This window comes from Phyllostomus hastatus, unplaced genomic scaffold (genome assembly GCF_019186645.2).
Source record: "Phyllostomus hastatus isolate PE091 unplaced genomic scaffold, TTU_PhHast_1.1 phas_scaffold_12, whole genome shotgun sequence".
Classification (NCBI taxonomy): domain Eukaryota; kingdom Metazoa; phylum Chordata; class Mammalia; order Chiroptera; family Phyllostomidae; genus Phyllostomus; species Phyllostomus hastatus.
Genome location: NW_025334007.1, coordinates 13,038,444 through 13,052,854, shown reverse-complemented (window position 1 = coordinate 13,052,854; position 14,411 = coordinate 13,038,444). Strand labels below are relative to the sequence as shown.

Sequence of the window (14,411 nt, the reverse complement as noted above, 5' to 3'; positions counted from 1 at the left end):
TCCAACACCGAACCTCAATAGATACAACATGGTATCTCTCTTGTATTTGAAGTACAATAGCACTCAGATAAGTAGAGCAAGTTTTCTAAACAGAATGACACTTGATGCGCCCCCATGAGCAGAGGTTTTCTAATGAGTTTTGCCCAGACACTATTCTTTACTCAGCTGATCCAGGGACACAAAAAGCAAATGTGTTCAGAGCTTCAATCAGCAAAGAAGCAAGAATGACTCACCACTAGGCCTAAGGGAGCCAGCCTCAGGCTGCTGCTATCCCAACATCTTCACTTCCTTCTGCTTGGCTGCACCTTGTCATGAGGCATCTTCTGATACCCTTGAACTCTCCAGGCTCATGCTAAGAGACTCTAGACCATTCTCATCATACCACATGGACAATGCCAAAGGTTAGTCACCACCCACAGATATGCCTCAGAAATTATAAGAACAGCTTCTCTGTAATAAAGACAGGGTAAAGATGGGAGGATGGAGAATGATTAATGGCCCCTTCAGAGTTGATGGAAAGCAAGTGCAATCAGCATTTTGGGTGTTGCTATTTTCTCACACTATGACATTCCCACATGGTAGCAACCTGGGAGATAAAAACAACAGCCTTGTTTAGGAGAAAGTAGGAGGTCTGTGTTCTTCAGTTGCTTGGGAAGAGAGCACGCATTTCGGGAAGTGTTGCCATAGGGGGTCATGGGCTCCCATGGTGTTTGGCAAAGTTGGAGTCTCTGGAAAGTCCAAAGGTGATATCTTAAATAGGCAGCTCTTTTTCTTTCATCTTCGTAGTAACTTTCTAATCCCATAGGCAGTTCTTAAAGCAAGACACAGCAGGTAAGATGAGAATAAGTTCCTATCAGACTTTGCTGCTGAAACTGAGTGGGGAGAAAGGCTGAAAAACAGCAGGATGGGATTCTGCTCTGTAAGAGGAATTGAAAGAAACATAATGAAGGGGGAAGCTTATGAGGAGAAAGGAAACAAAGGAATAGAAGCTACAAAGCAGGAATATATAAGCAGGAGGCAGACAGGGAACACATGTCCATGGGATGCCTGTGTGGAAAAGGGAAGTGCTCCAGTGAAGGCGGACAAAGCTGCAAAGCCATAAGGGAAAGCATTTCAAAATGTGCCCTCTCCACAGTCACACTGGCCACAAGGCTTCTGAATATTGGGAGCCTAGTTTTAAACAGTATAATTTTTTTTCAAGAATAAGGCACACACAAATATCTGATGAGTACTTCCCCAGCACTTATCAAAATGCCTAGAGGTAAAAAAATTAGACAAAAGAATTTTTAAATTTTCTCTTCTGGTTTTACAAGTAACACATGTTTGTTGTAGAAAATACAATTATATAAAGAAAGAACAAATTGCCATTCAGTCCCACAACCCAGCTGTAACTGCTGCTTTGCTGCATTTTCTTCTCTGTGTGGATCTTTCTGGAAAAACGAGGCTATTCAGTATATGAAGTTGTATATCCTCATCTCTTCACTAAATATTGTATTGCATTTCCCTTTATCACTAAATATTCATTAAAAACATGTTTTTGGATTGACTAAATAAGTATTCCTTGCATATAAATCTTTTGCAATTTTCCAAATATTATGTCAATGAGAATGTTTACTTCTAAAGCTAAGTAAGCATTGCCAATTATTTACAGAAACTTTGCACCAATTTACATTCCTACCACATTGTATAAACATACACTCAAAATACTTTTTGGATTTTGCTTTCAAAAACCAGCCTGTCTCAGGTAATGTGGTGCTATTATGGAACAGAATGAAGAGGCCTGAGGTTTTAGTCCTGATTCTATGTGTCTTCGGGAAAGTTCATTTACCTTTGCATGCTTAGTTCAGTTATCTTTAGGAACACTTCAAGCATTAACATTCCTTGAAATTGTGTTTCTTTAACACAACAAAAGAGTGTCATTTTATCCAGTTAATACAATATCAAAGACATGATAGTATTAAATGAATGCATATATTATGAAAATTTGTTAAGTATTTGAGATTGGTCAAATTCAATACTCTTGAGAACAGTCAGTAGTATTAGCTATTAAGGGAGAGCTTTGCGTCTGTTTTGTTTACTCTTGTATTGTCATGCCAAAATGCATACTGGGAACATATATGGTGCTTTATAAACATATGTTGAATGCAAGACTGGATTCATGGGGAAATTTCTGTTAACTGGATGTAGCCAACCAATGTAGTTGTTGGCCTACCTGAAGGTAGAGAGTTCCTGCACACGTTGGCAGATTCTAGCCTCAAGCACTTGAGGCTCTCTGCCTAAGGACTTTCTCTGAGGATAAATCCTCATCTCCAAATATACTCTTGGGGGAAACCAAACACTAGAGTTGATGTTTGCAAAATTGTAGGTGTATGATTTGAAAATGTGTTCCCCTTTTTATAAAAAGCACACTCTCCATCATTTTAATCCCTGAGGGCAGGAAGTAGACTGGTAAACTCACTTAGAGGCAGTGATGCAAGTGGGATTTTGTGACTGTGTGTGTATGTGTATGTGTGTGTGTGTGTCCCCAGAATAGCCTGAGTCTCGAAGTTGATATGAGAACAGGTGTCAGGAAGGAGAGTGGGCAGTTAATTATATTAGAGAATTGAAACTGAAGAGTTCAATATAGCTCTAAGCTGGAGAGAAATCAGAACCTGTTTTCTTTGGCTCTGGGGAAGACCTTGGCAGCAGGATGCCGATCACCACACAGTGCCTATGAGAGTTATTGCAATAAGGCCACCAAGGCTCATATTTTTCTGAATCCCTCCAACTGCTATCACAGTGATGGACACAAAGTAAGTCTTCAGGTAAGAACTGGCTACCTGAAGCCCTATTTGGGAATTTGGGGACTACTATACAGCAAGTATAAACACCCCTCTTCTATATCAGCCAGAATTTCAGTTGCAGACAACAGAATCCATTTTATCTAGGAAAAAAAAGAAGGTTATGGATTTCTGGAATATCAGAGAACCAGTTTAGAAGCTATGCAGTGAAGAACAATGTCAGAAATTTCACTAATGACTGGTCTGGTACAGATATTCCAGCCCCCTCCTGGGCAGCATCACAACAGCTAACACAGTGCACCCATTAATGTCGAACATCTGCCTCGCTACTGCTGAAACCTGGTGCTGACATCCTCACCCTCATGAATTCCATGCAGTAACACTGGCTGCTTCCATGTCACACGCTGATCTGTGTGTGTCTGATTGGCTGAGCCCTGATCTCTGGCTGCAAAAAATGTTGGGAGAATGAGAATCTTTCTTCCATTGTGGGACATTTCCAAATTAAAGAAAAGTCTTCAGAGGTGGTATGTCAAAGAGTATCTCCACTGCATTCCTCACTTGTCACTTTCCAGTGCCCTTCCTCACTGCCATAATGCTGGATCCCATCCCTGACCACCTGTGAGCTCTAATAAACATCTGCCTAATTAGCAGCCTCTTAATATAGATTACATGCCAAGTACCCAGTCAGACAACAGAGGTTACAGGAAGAGGCTCAGTGGGTGATGAAATTACCAGGGGACCTGTGATCAGTTCAAAGACACATCCTTGCTACCACCTCAACTATTATTGTCCAACAGAAATAGTATGAGCACCAAACACGAGCTACACATGCAATTTTAAATTTCTTAGTCACCACATGAAAATAAAACACAAAAGAAGCCAGGGAAACTCATTTTAATAATATAGTTTATTCAACCTAATGTATCTAAAATATATTTCAACAGGTGATAAATATAAAACAAATTTTGAATATGATATCTGCTCTTCTTTTTTTCATACTAAGTCTTCAAAATCCAGTGTGAACTTTATACTTACAATGCATCACAAATCAGACTGACCATGTTTCAGGTATTCAAGAGCCACATGAGGCTGGTGGCTCCCATGTAGACACTGCTTTTAAAATGGCAATGCTCATGCTGTGTCCTCTTCCTCTTCAGCTGTGAGCCACCTGCTACACTTGAGTTTGAGGCAGCCCCTCAGAGAATGTGTATTTCTACACTGCATTGTGGTTAAGAAGCACTGTGCAAATCCATTTAGGAGCTGAACTGACTTACTAAGTTTCTAATTCCTGGCCCTCAGTCATCCTGGCTCCCTGAGAAGTCTGTGATCCTGTTTCTTCTGTACTCTTACAGGCCTACTGTTAATACTTCTATGGTGTGGTGACAGGGGGAAGCAAAAGAAGCACTCACTTCTGCTGCCAAATTTAACAGGAATAAAAAAATGTACTAATCAAGATAAATACTTTAATGCAATATTTTAGATTGAAATTAATGCGAAAATCCATAATTAACATAATATCAACCTTTTAAATAATAACAACATTCACCTGGGTTGGGCTGAGGGCAAGGAGAGGGATATGGGTTATGCAAGTACAAGGACTGTGTGTCCCCTTCCTTTTGCCTCAAATGACTCTCAGTGTCCCTAGACAATGGGGTCACTTTCCTAGGTGCTCAATATATGTTGCTGGGTAAATGAATAAATGAATGAGCAAAACAAGTCCCTTTTCACTGGTTCTTTATTGTTTAGTTTCAAATTCAGTTGTAATGAAAAGCAGTAGCTTACTGCTTTGACACAATTACAATAAAAATCCCACTGGAATTTTTTTTTAATGTGACAAATTGATTGTAACATTTACATTGAAAAAACAATCAGGTGAGAATAGTGAACAAGAACATGGAAGAAAGAGTTCTTATAGTCTGGAGAAAATAATGAAGAAGAAACTAAGCCTGTTTTGGTTTCTGCTTCTTGGCTAGGCAGCCCTCAGCCCCAGCTCCCACACAGCTGTGTCCCAGCAGCTGATGTCAGGTTGGGGTAAATCATACCACAAGGGATCCCTTCCCTTCCAGAACCAGTCTTAGCAGGTAAAGACTGACTGAACAATCAGCAAGGGCCTAGAAGGGGGAAAGAAGGAAAGGAATGTTCCCAAAGTACAGCTTGTGCCCAGAGGAATTTCTGAAATCAGGGAGGCAAATGCCAGCAGTCCTTGCCCCATAGATCTGCAACCCCTTTCTCCAACCATTAGCCCACTTCCACTCCACCCCTAAGCTCTGGCCACTTTACCCCAGCCTCTCTTCTAGCAGCATCTATTGGGTCACTCTCAGGTGTCCCATCGCTTCACCAACTCTGGCTGCCCTCACAGAGTGGCCCTGAAAGCCCAAGCCAAAGACAGAGCTCAGCTTGGTCTAATTCTACCACTCATGCTTTTTACCCTAACACCCTGTTCTCTCCCTCATCATGCGCACAAACACACACACACACACACACACACACACACACATGCACATGTACACACCCCATTCCCCTCTTTCGTGGCTCATCTGCACCAGCCATTCTACTTGTTGATCTTTCTCCTTTTCCCATCACTGTGTTGCATTTGCATTCATGAACATACATTTGTCAAAAGTCTTCAATGCAGTGCCCCATTATTCAGATGGGAGGCCTGGAGTAGAGGAGCGGGAGGCTGAGAATGGTGCCTCTACTCACACCTAACAGGCTGCCAGCTTAATAAGCTGGACCCTCTAGGGAGGTGCAGAGAGGGCTGTGTGAGAGCAGAAGCTTCATCAGATGGCTGGTTGATGGAACTCTCAGCTGCTGTGGATCATATGTATCCTTGGATTTATTGTAAGGATTTTGGTGCTAAGCTGCCTTGTCAACAGATTTGAGTGACAGAAAAGGGGCTCTAGTAATCAACCCATAAAAACTTTGACGCTGAAAATTTAGTACCACTTCTGTCGGTGGAAGGCTATGTCCCAGTGTCTCATTGTCACACCACACCATTTCCTCTGGCACCAAAGGTATAGATGGGACAGGAGACAAAAAGCTAGACTCTTAGCTCCAGGATGGTATCTTATCTTTTTTGGGCTACTGTACAAAATACCAGAAACTGAGTGGTTTATAAATAACATAAACTTATTTGTCACAGTTCTAAAGGCTGGGAGGCCGAAAATCAAGGCTCTGGCAGATTCAATGTCTGATGAGAACCTGTATCCTGGTTCACAATCATCTTGTCGTTGTGTCCTTACATGACAAAAGGGCAAGGGAGCTCTCCAGAGCCTCTTTTATAAGGGCACTAACTCCATCATGAGGACTCCATTCTTAACATTCTGGGGGTTATAATTTCAACATATAAATTTTAGGGAGACAAAAATTCTATAGCAGATTGGCACTCATTTTCTTCCTTTCTCCTCTTGAGGTGAAGAGGCTTCTGCTTTGGGGGTGGCCTCTGGCTTCTAGCTTCCTGACCTTCAGAACATACTCTTCCACTCTAGTTTCTCTCCAGACAGTAGCCCTGGCCCAGAGTTACAAAAGTTCATGGTTGTAGCTTGGATCTTCCTAATCTCAGTCACCGGCACCATGGCTGAGGTCCTGTGGCTATGTGTGGTTCCAGGCCCTCTGAAGCTTATTCACAACAATGCCTCAAGGCCTGTTCCTTGTTGCCTCCCCCCACTCCCCTTCATTCTCTCCCCCTTTCTCTTTCCTCCCCTCATTTCTTCTTCGCCTTGTACCAAAACTCAGTACATGGCTCTAAGGAGTCTGGACACCTTCATGCATCACCCACAGCCAAGGCAACATTTGTAAAGGGAAAGTTGACTGAAGAACAATTGCTAGTCAACATATTACTGTGATTACTGAAGTAGTTTTGTACTTTCTCGGGAGAAAAAATGTCACTAACTTGTTAAATGGGTTGTCTCGGTCTGACAGGACATGACTTCCATCATCTTCCTTTCTCCCAAAGACAACTGGAACTTTCCAGAATGAAGAACTTTCTGATCACTTTGTTAGTTCTTCCCTGCTCCATGAAAGCTTCCTCATCATGTATTCACATCATCAGGAATTTACATGGTGCCTTACCAGCTAATTAACAAAGCAGTGATTTTCAAGCTGATCTATATAAAGATTTAATATGCATTTATTTTCTATATACAGAATGTTTACATTGTTTAAAAAATCCAACACATCCCAACAGTTTTAAACAAAATGATGCCACCATTAATATGCCAGTTGGATGTATTTTTTAAAATTTTTGAAATAAAGTATCTCCTGCTGCCTCTGAGAGTATATTTGAACTTCTTGTGGATGAGTCCTTGATCAGAAATGGAACACCTACTGAGAGTCTTAAAAACTCTCCAGACCTGCACACATCTGCTCACATATTGCTCACATACTCAGGGGGCACAGACTTTTGCCTGGGTACTGTGTACTCCAGAGCCCATCACAAAATTACAAGTAAACACCAGGAATTGAGACAGCATACTATAGGAATAATTGCTGAAAATGTTCACCTTGAGGTTTTTCTTTTCTGCATTTCCTGGTAGATGACTCCTGTCTGCACAGTCAGGGGCATCCATGTTGCCTTGGGCATTATTGAAGGTAAAAATGCAAAAAGAGGATGTTCAGATTTTACTGTCCAAAATAAGACTTTGAAGCCCACAATGGGGAGATGGAGCATCATTTTGAAAGTGAAAACAGGCTTGATTGAGAGAAAAAACCTTTTGGGAGAAAGACAAGCATAGTTTGTACCCTTCCCAGAAGAGCAGTTCTGCTATTGCAGTACAGTCCATAGTATCTTGACTAATATAGTATCTGGAGGTAGAGAGCAAAGAGCCTAATGGAAGCAGAAGGCAAATTTCTATAAATGTCACCTTAAACAGTGTTCTCTAAAGTGATGAGATAGGTTTTCCACAACTATGTCCTCAACTTGAAGTCATGCACCTCAATTTATGAAGCTGCACACAGAGCAATTTGACCAATAAAAAGGGCAAAGGATATCCATCCTTATAGACATGTGTGTGTGTAAAGACTTAAATATATCTGTCATTTACCATTCTTTCACATGATTTAAATAGAAGGTAGGTTCTATTCCAAAGCACAAAACTAAGAACAGCCAAAGCATTAAAGCCATCCTTTTTTTCTCAAAGAATTTTCTATCAGATGGAAAGAAATCTTAAAGTCCTAGAGCTATGTCTGTGTACATATCATGAGTCTACCCATTTTTTCTTCTAGAATGAATTTTCCTTGCTTTGAGTCTATTCAGACAGTCAAAAACACTATAAAAGACCATACAGTTTTCCTGATAAAATGTGCATGGGTTGTAGAATGTACCAGTTATGGAGTGCACTTTGTTTGAACTTTAAACTCATTTCAGTCCCCAGTTTTATTATCATTTTTTTCTCCATATAATTTTCTCTAAGTTTCTACTCTGTTCAGGGAACAATTGAGAAGGTGGTATGCAGTTAAAATTAAAACCTGCCACTTCCCACATAAAATATGTAAATAGTGCAATGTGGTTCGCATTTTTTATCATTTTTTTATTGTTATTCTATTACAGTTGCCCCTTGGAACAGACTGTAGTTCACACTTTTAAAGGCAGCAACTTCAAATTGTCTTAAGTTGTTTAACAAAAACCATGGATTAATTTAACTCAGCAACCTCTGACCCTTCACATTCCTCAGGACTTTTATTCTAATTAAGGGGAAGGATTAAACATCTGGATGTTTGGCCTCCCTCTAAAATCTGACATTCAGTTTTACTTGGTTTACTATCTGTAAATGGCTGAATGAGTCCCTTAATCTCATTCTTCAAGTCTTATGAAAAGTGACCAAGATGGGAAATTTCTTCTAGCTCCTGCCTAGGAAATGAACGTACTGGTCAGCATTATCAGAATCACATTATAGGTATGTATGTTGTGCCCTACCTTATAACTACCTTGAATCTTAGGTGTCTACTCGAGATAGTCAAGCTTCATGGAGACTATGCAGAACTGGGGATTGTTGAAGGACTTTGCCATTTTGCTGATATGGGTTTTTGAAATGATAATTGCTTATAATACATAATTTCAAAGTAATGGGAATAAACGCATTTTCTTAACGGATATACATAAACACTAATACCTGACCCCACATTTTCTCAAGTCTTTCAAACTTCTAGAGTCACCATGTTCTTTTATATCAAATGTTCTGAACCCTAGATTTAGTCAGGTTAAGCTATGCTATTCTGCAATAATGAATTAATGTGAAATTCTAATAGAGATTATTCTTCACTCACACAAAATCCATTGTGGGTGTTCTAGTTGAGAGGCTCTTCAAGGTGGCTTTTTCTCAAGCAGTGATTCAAGAGCCCAAGCTCCTTCTACCTTATAAGCCTGTCATCCCATATATGCTTGGCATCCTCTGCTGGAGTCTCTGAATTTCTTTGGTTCGTGAATAAAGTGAGACAATACAGAGAATCACATGGGAAGGTTTAGGGGGCAGGCCTAGAAGTGATGTACATCACTTTCAACCATTTAAGTTAGCCAGAATTGGTTATATAGCCTCACCTAGATGCAAGGGAGCTAAGAAGTATAGTTAACCTAGTGTCTGGGAAGAAATGGGTTTGATGAACATCTAGCCAATCTCTGCTACAGCCCCCATGGCATGCACCAACAGAAACCACAGTATTCTTTTCCACCAAAATCTCCAAGAAGTCTCATTCACCTAATTCTCTTTCTATTGAATACATAATTATATACTATTAAATATCATTAAATGTAGTATTTTACATAGTAGAACAGCAAGGATTCACAATTAGGGGTGATTTTGACTCCTCTCTAAAATTCACTTGGCAATGTCTGGAGAAATTTTGGTTATTACAACTGGAGGGGATATCAAACTGCTGGTTTATGGGATGACATGTAAGGAGTTTGAAAGGCATTGATACAATCTTCACAATAAGAAGGATGCTGGAATAACTGAAAATTAACAACTCTATTGAGATCCATCAGAGTATTGAGGTCACAGGGAAAACTACTGCTCCAAAATTTGAAGAGACAGACAGACACAAACAATTACAGCTTACCCTCAGGAGCAGAAACCACCACTGAAACCACTACCAGAATAGGAAAACCTAAACTTTCATTGATTAAAATGCGGGGGACTCAATATGAACAAGCTTGTGAATTAAAAATGCCAGAGTGAGGACCACACTTTTGTGAGTTTTACCTTTAAGTGCTTATAGTTAAGACTGGGAGAAAATCTCATGTTTCAAGCACGGGGAGAGGAAAAGTTGCCATTCTGAAATACATCCAGGGCATTCTGTCCTTCTTAACAAGATCTACCCTCAAGAAAAAAATATTTTGCCAGGGTCTTATCAGCTGGGGTTTTACTAGAACTTAACTAATGTGGGATAGTGGAAACACCCAATTCCAGCCCCCTCTACCCTTCCTATCTTACTTAAGGTAGGGTGGGGTGAAAGAAAAGCACTTGTGGAGATCACAGCCCAGGAGCACGGGGTCACTAAAAGACTAAGACTTAATGATAGGGTTATAGAATCCATCCCATCTCCCCACACCTTGCCACCACATCAATATGACTCCTGTATGATAACAGAAGCATACAACTGAAAGAACTACTTATCTCCAACCTCATCTAAGAAGAAGCCTCTAGGGAAATCCAAAGACAATAGGGTATACAAAAATAAGGAAACTAGAAAAAAATTAGCTTTTGACACCTAAGTCCACAGCAAACAATAAATACAGCCTGACTCCTCACCAGATAAAAAATAAAACTTCACACTGAAGACCTATTTACCTGAGTTCTTTTACTCATTACATCATGTCTGGCTTTCTACAAAAAAATTGCAAGGCATACCAAGGACTCTAATGGAAAAAATATACAACATAGTATAAGCAGAAAGGTGGAAATTCTATGAATCAAAAAAATACTGGAAATAAAAAACACTGTAACAGAAATAAAGAATGCCTTTGAAAATCTTACCTTTTACAACAGCATAGATGGACCTGGAGAATATTATGCTACGTAAAATAAGCCAGTCAGAGAAAAACAAGTATCATATGATTTCACTTACATGTGAAATCTAGTGAACAAAATAAACTAACAAACAAAATAGAAACAGAGGCATGGATACATGGAAAAGACTGACAGATGTCAGAGTGGAGGGGTGTTGGGGGCTGGGTGAAAAAGGTGAAGTGAGTAGAAAAAAAAGACTCATAGACACAGACAACAGTGTGGTGATTACCAGAGGAAAAGGGGGTAGGGGCAGGTAGAAGAAGGTAAAGCGAGGGAAACTTGTGACAGGAGACTTGATGTTGGGTGGTGAACACACAATACAATATACAGATGATGTATTATAGAACTGTACACCTGAAACCTGCATAATTTTATTAGCTGGTATCACCCCAATAAATTCAATTAATTTTTTAAAACTATAAAACAACAAAATAAATAAATCAATAGTAAATAAAAAAGGCTTCTAATGAGTTCAGCAACAGATTAGACATGGCAAAGATAGAAGTCAGGGAGATTGAAGATATGTCAACAGAAACTTCTAAAACTAAAACACAAAGAGAAAACAGAGTGAAAAGATAGAACAGATTATCCAAGAACTGTGGTACAATTACAAAAGTGTCACATATACACAATGGAAATGCAAAAAGGAGAAAAAAAGGGTGAAACAGAAGAAATAGTTGAAGTAATAATGACTGAAAATGTTCCAAAATTAATTACATACACCATACCACAAACCCAGGAAGCTCAGAGAAAACCGAGCACAGTAAATATTTAAAAATCTATACTTAAGCATATCATATTTATATTGCATAAAATCAAAGACATGGAGAAAATATTGAAAGAAGATAAAGAAGAAAACACCTTGCTTACAGAGAAGCAAAGATAAGAATTACATCAGACTTTTTTATTCAGAAATCATGCAAGCAAAAAGAGAATGAAGTGAAATATTTAAAGTGTTGAAAGAAAAAACCCACTAATTTACAATCCTTTTTTTGCTCAGTGGTCTCTGAACTTTTTATTGGCTTCCTGATCCTCAAGGGGTGACTCACTTCTGCTACCTTCACACCTCAGGATTTTGGTGTCGCTGACCTCAGAAACCACATTGTCATCCACAATCCTGCAGGTCATGGTCTTTTGGATGGTTTGTAAGGAATGGCTCTTGTCCAGGGTGTCAATAAGATTAAAGTCTTCCCCTTCTTCCAATAGGCTGCGGTAAGTGGTTCATTTCAGCCTCCAGTTTGACCTTGATGTTTAGCAGGGCCTCACACTCCTGGGCCTGGTGCTGCCTCTCTGCCTGGGTCTGGGCCAGCTCTGACTCTAGGTGCAGCAGGATCCCATTGAGTTGTTCCATCTGCATGGCATAGTGCATCTCTACCTCCCTTAGGCTGTTCTCCAAACTGACTTTCAGATTCCTCACTGAGTCCAGGTCTGTCTCCAAGGACTGACCATACATCTCAGCTCTGTGAGTGTCATCTCAGCAGCTCCTATATCAGCAGTCTGTGAGGTGACCACTGTGGTACTCTCCTCAGTCTTTTGGGACCAGTATTTGTCTAGATCCTCTCTGTTCTTTGAGCCAGCTTGTCATACTGGGCCCAGATTCTCACTATGATTTTGCTGAGGTCCTGAGATTTGGGGACATCCAACTCCATGATCAACCCAGAATTGGCAATCTGGTTTTCTAGATCACTTACGCCCTTCTCATGATTTTTTGTCATGAAGAGCTGTTCCTCCTTGAGAGCCTCAATCTCTGTGTCCAACTGCAGCCAAGTGATTTTAGTATCATTGACCGTTCAGAGCCCATTAATGTCACTCTCCACAGACTGGCACCTGGCCAATTCCATCTCATACTTGACTCTGAAGTCATTAGCAGCAAGATGGGCCTCGTCAATCTGCAGAACAATGTGGACACTGGCCATAGAACTTGCAAAGATATGAGCCCTCAGGTTCTCAACGGTTTTGAAATAATGTCCCCAGTCTCTAACCTGGGGTCCTTTCTCCTCCAGGTGTTCTCAGATTTTGCTCTCCAATATCCAATTAATCAGCCTCCAGGCTTCTCACCTCCTCCAGGTAGGAGGCCAGGGGGTCATTCAGGTGTTGTGTAGTCTCCTTATCACTCTGGATGCCCCCTATTCCTTCCAAACTCCCAGCTGTCCCCACAGCCAGGCCTCTGGACCACCAGCTGCTGCACATGCTGGTGGAATGGGACACAGAGATCAGCAGCCAGAGCCGCTGGTACCCACATAGATGCTGGAACACTGCTGGCCAGCCAGGCCTGGTGGCTGGGCAACTGCACAGAGCCCAGAGTCCCATAGTTTGTGGAGAAGCTAGAATGTGTGCTGAAGCCCATGTTGTTCAGGGAGGAAAGTGAGAGGCCAAGACTCATGTTCGAACAGCAGTAAGTGCCAAGTCTGTGACTCTAACCTATAATTCTTTTTTTTTTAGTTTTTTTAATAAAGATTTTATGTATTTATATTTAGACAGAGGGGAAGGGAGGGAGAAAGAGAGGGAAATAAACATCAATGTGTGGTTGCCTCTCATGTTCCCCACACCAGGGACCTGGCCCACAACCCAGGCATGTGCCCTGACTGGGAATCAAACCAGAGACCCTTTGGTTCACAGGCTGGTGCTCAATCCACTGAGCCACACCAGCCAGGGCTAACCTTTAATTCTTTTTTTCCCAAATATTTTATTTATTTATTTATTTTTAGAGAGAGGGGAAAGGAGGGAGAAAGAGAAGGAGAGAAACATCAGTGTGGGGTTCCCTCTCATGCTCCCCCTACTAGGGACCTGGCCCACAATCCAGGCATGTGTCCTGACTGGGAATCAAACTAGCAATGTTTTGGTTCACAGGATGGCACTCAATCCACTGAGCCACAGCAGCCAGGGCTAACCTACAATTCTTCAGTGAGTAAAATTGTCCTTCAAAGGTGAAGGAGAAATAAGGAGTTTCTAAGATGAACAGAAATTGAGGGAATCTTTTGCTAATACCCCTGCATTGCAAGACGTTAAAAGAAGTTCTTCAAAAAGAAGGAAAATTATATAGGTCAGAAAGTCAGAACTACATAAATAAAGGAAGAATGCCAGGAAGGAATAAGTAAAGGTAAAATAAAGTATTTTATTTTTCTAATTGTTAATTGACCTAACAGACAGCAGTCTGTTCAAAATAGCAATAGCAGTAATGTATGCAGCAAATACAGCTTACGGGTAAAAAGAAATGAATGACAGCAATGTTGTAAGGGATTGGAGGGAGGAATTAGGAATACTTTGTTATAAGGTTACCTCCACTACCCATGAAGGAATATAATGTTATTTGAAAGTGGACTTGGAATAGTTTTAAATGTATATTAAAAACTCTAGATCAGAGGGGAGGGGGAAGGGTCATCACGGAACATGGATAAAGGACCCATGGACAAAAACAACAGGGGTTAGGAAGATTGAAGGTGGGAGGTGGGGGTGGGTAGGACAGAGAAGAGTAATGGGGGGGAAATGGGGACAACTGTAATTGAGCAACAATAAAAACTCTAAAGCAATCACTAAATAAAAGTTAGAATAAGAATTATAATTGATAAGTATAATATGCTAAAATAGGGCAGAAAATAAAATCTTATAGAATGTTCGTTTAAAACCA

The 14,411-nt window shown here is 40.5% G+C and overlaps 1 pseudogene; it reads right to left on the bottom strand.

Annotated features, from left to right (window-relative positions):
• Positions 1 to 11,779: 11,779 nt before the first annotated feature.
• LOC123829958 lies at positions 11,780 to 13,166 on the bottom strand (annotated as a pseudogene).
• Between the last annotated feature and the right edge of the window lie 1,245 nt (positions 13,167 to 14,411).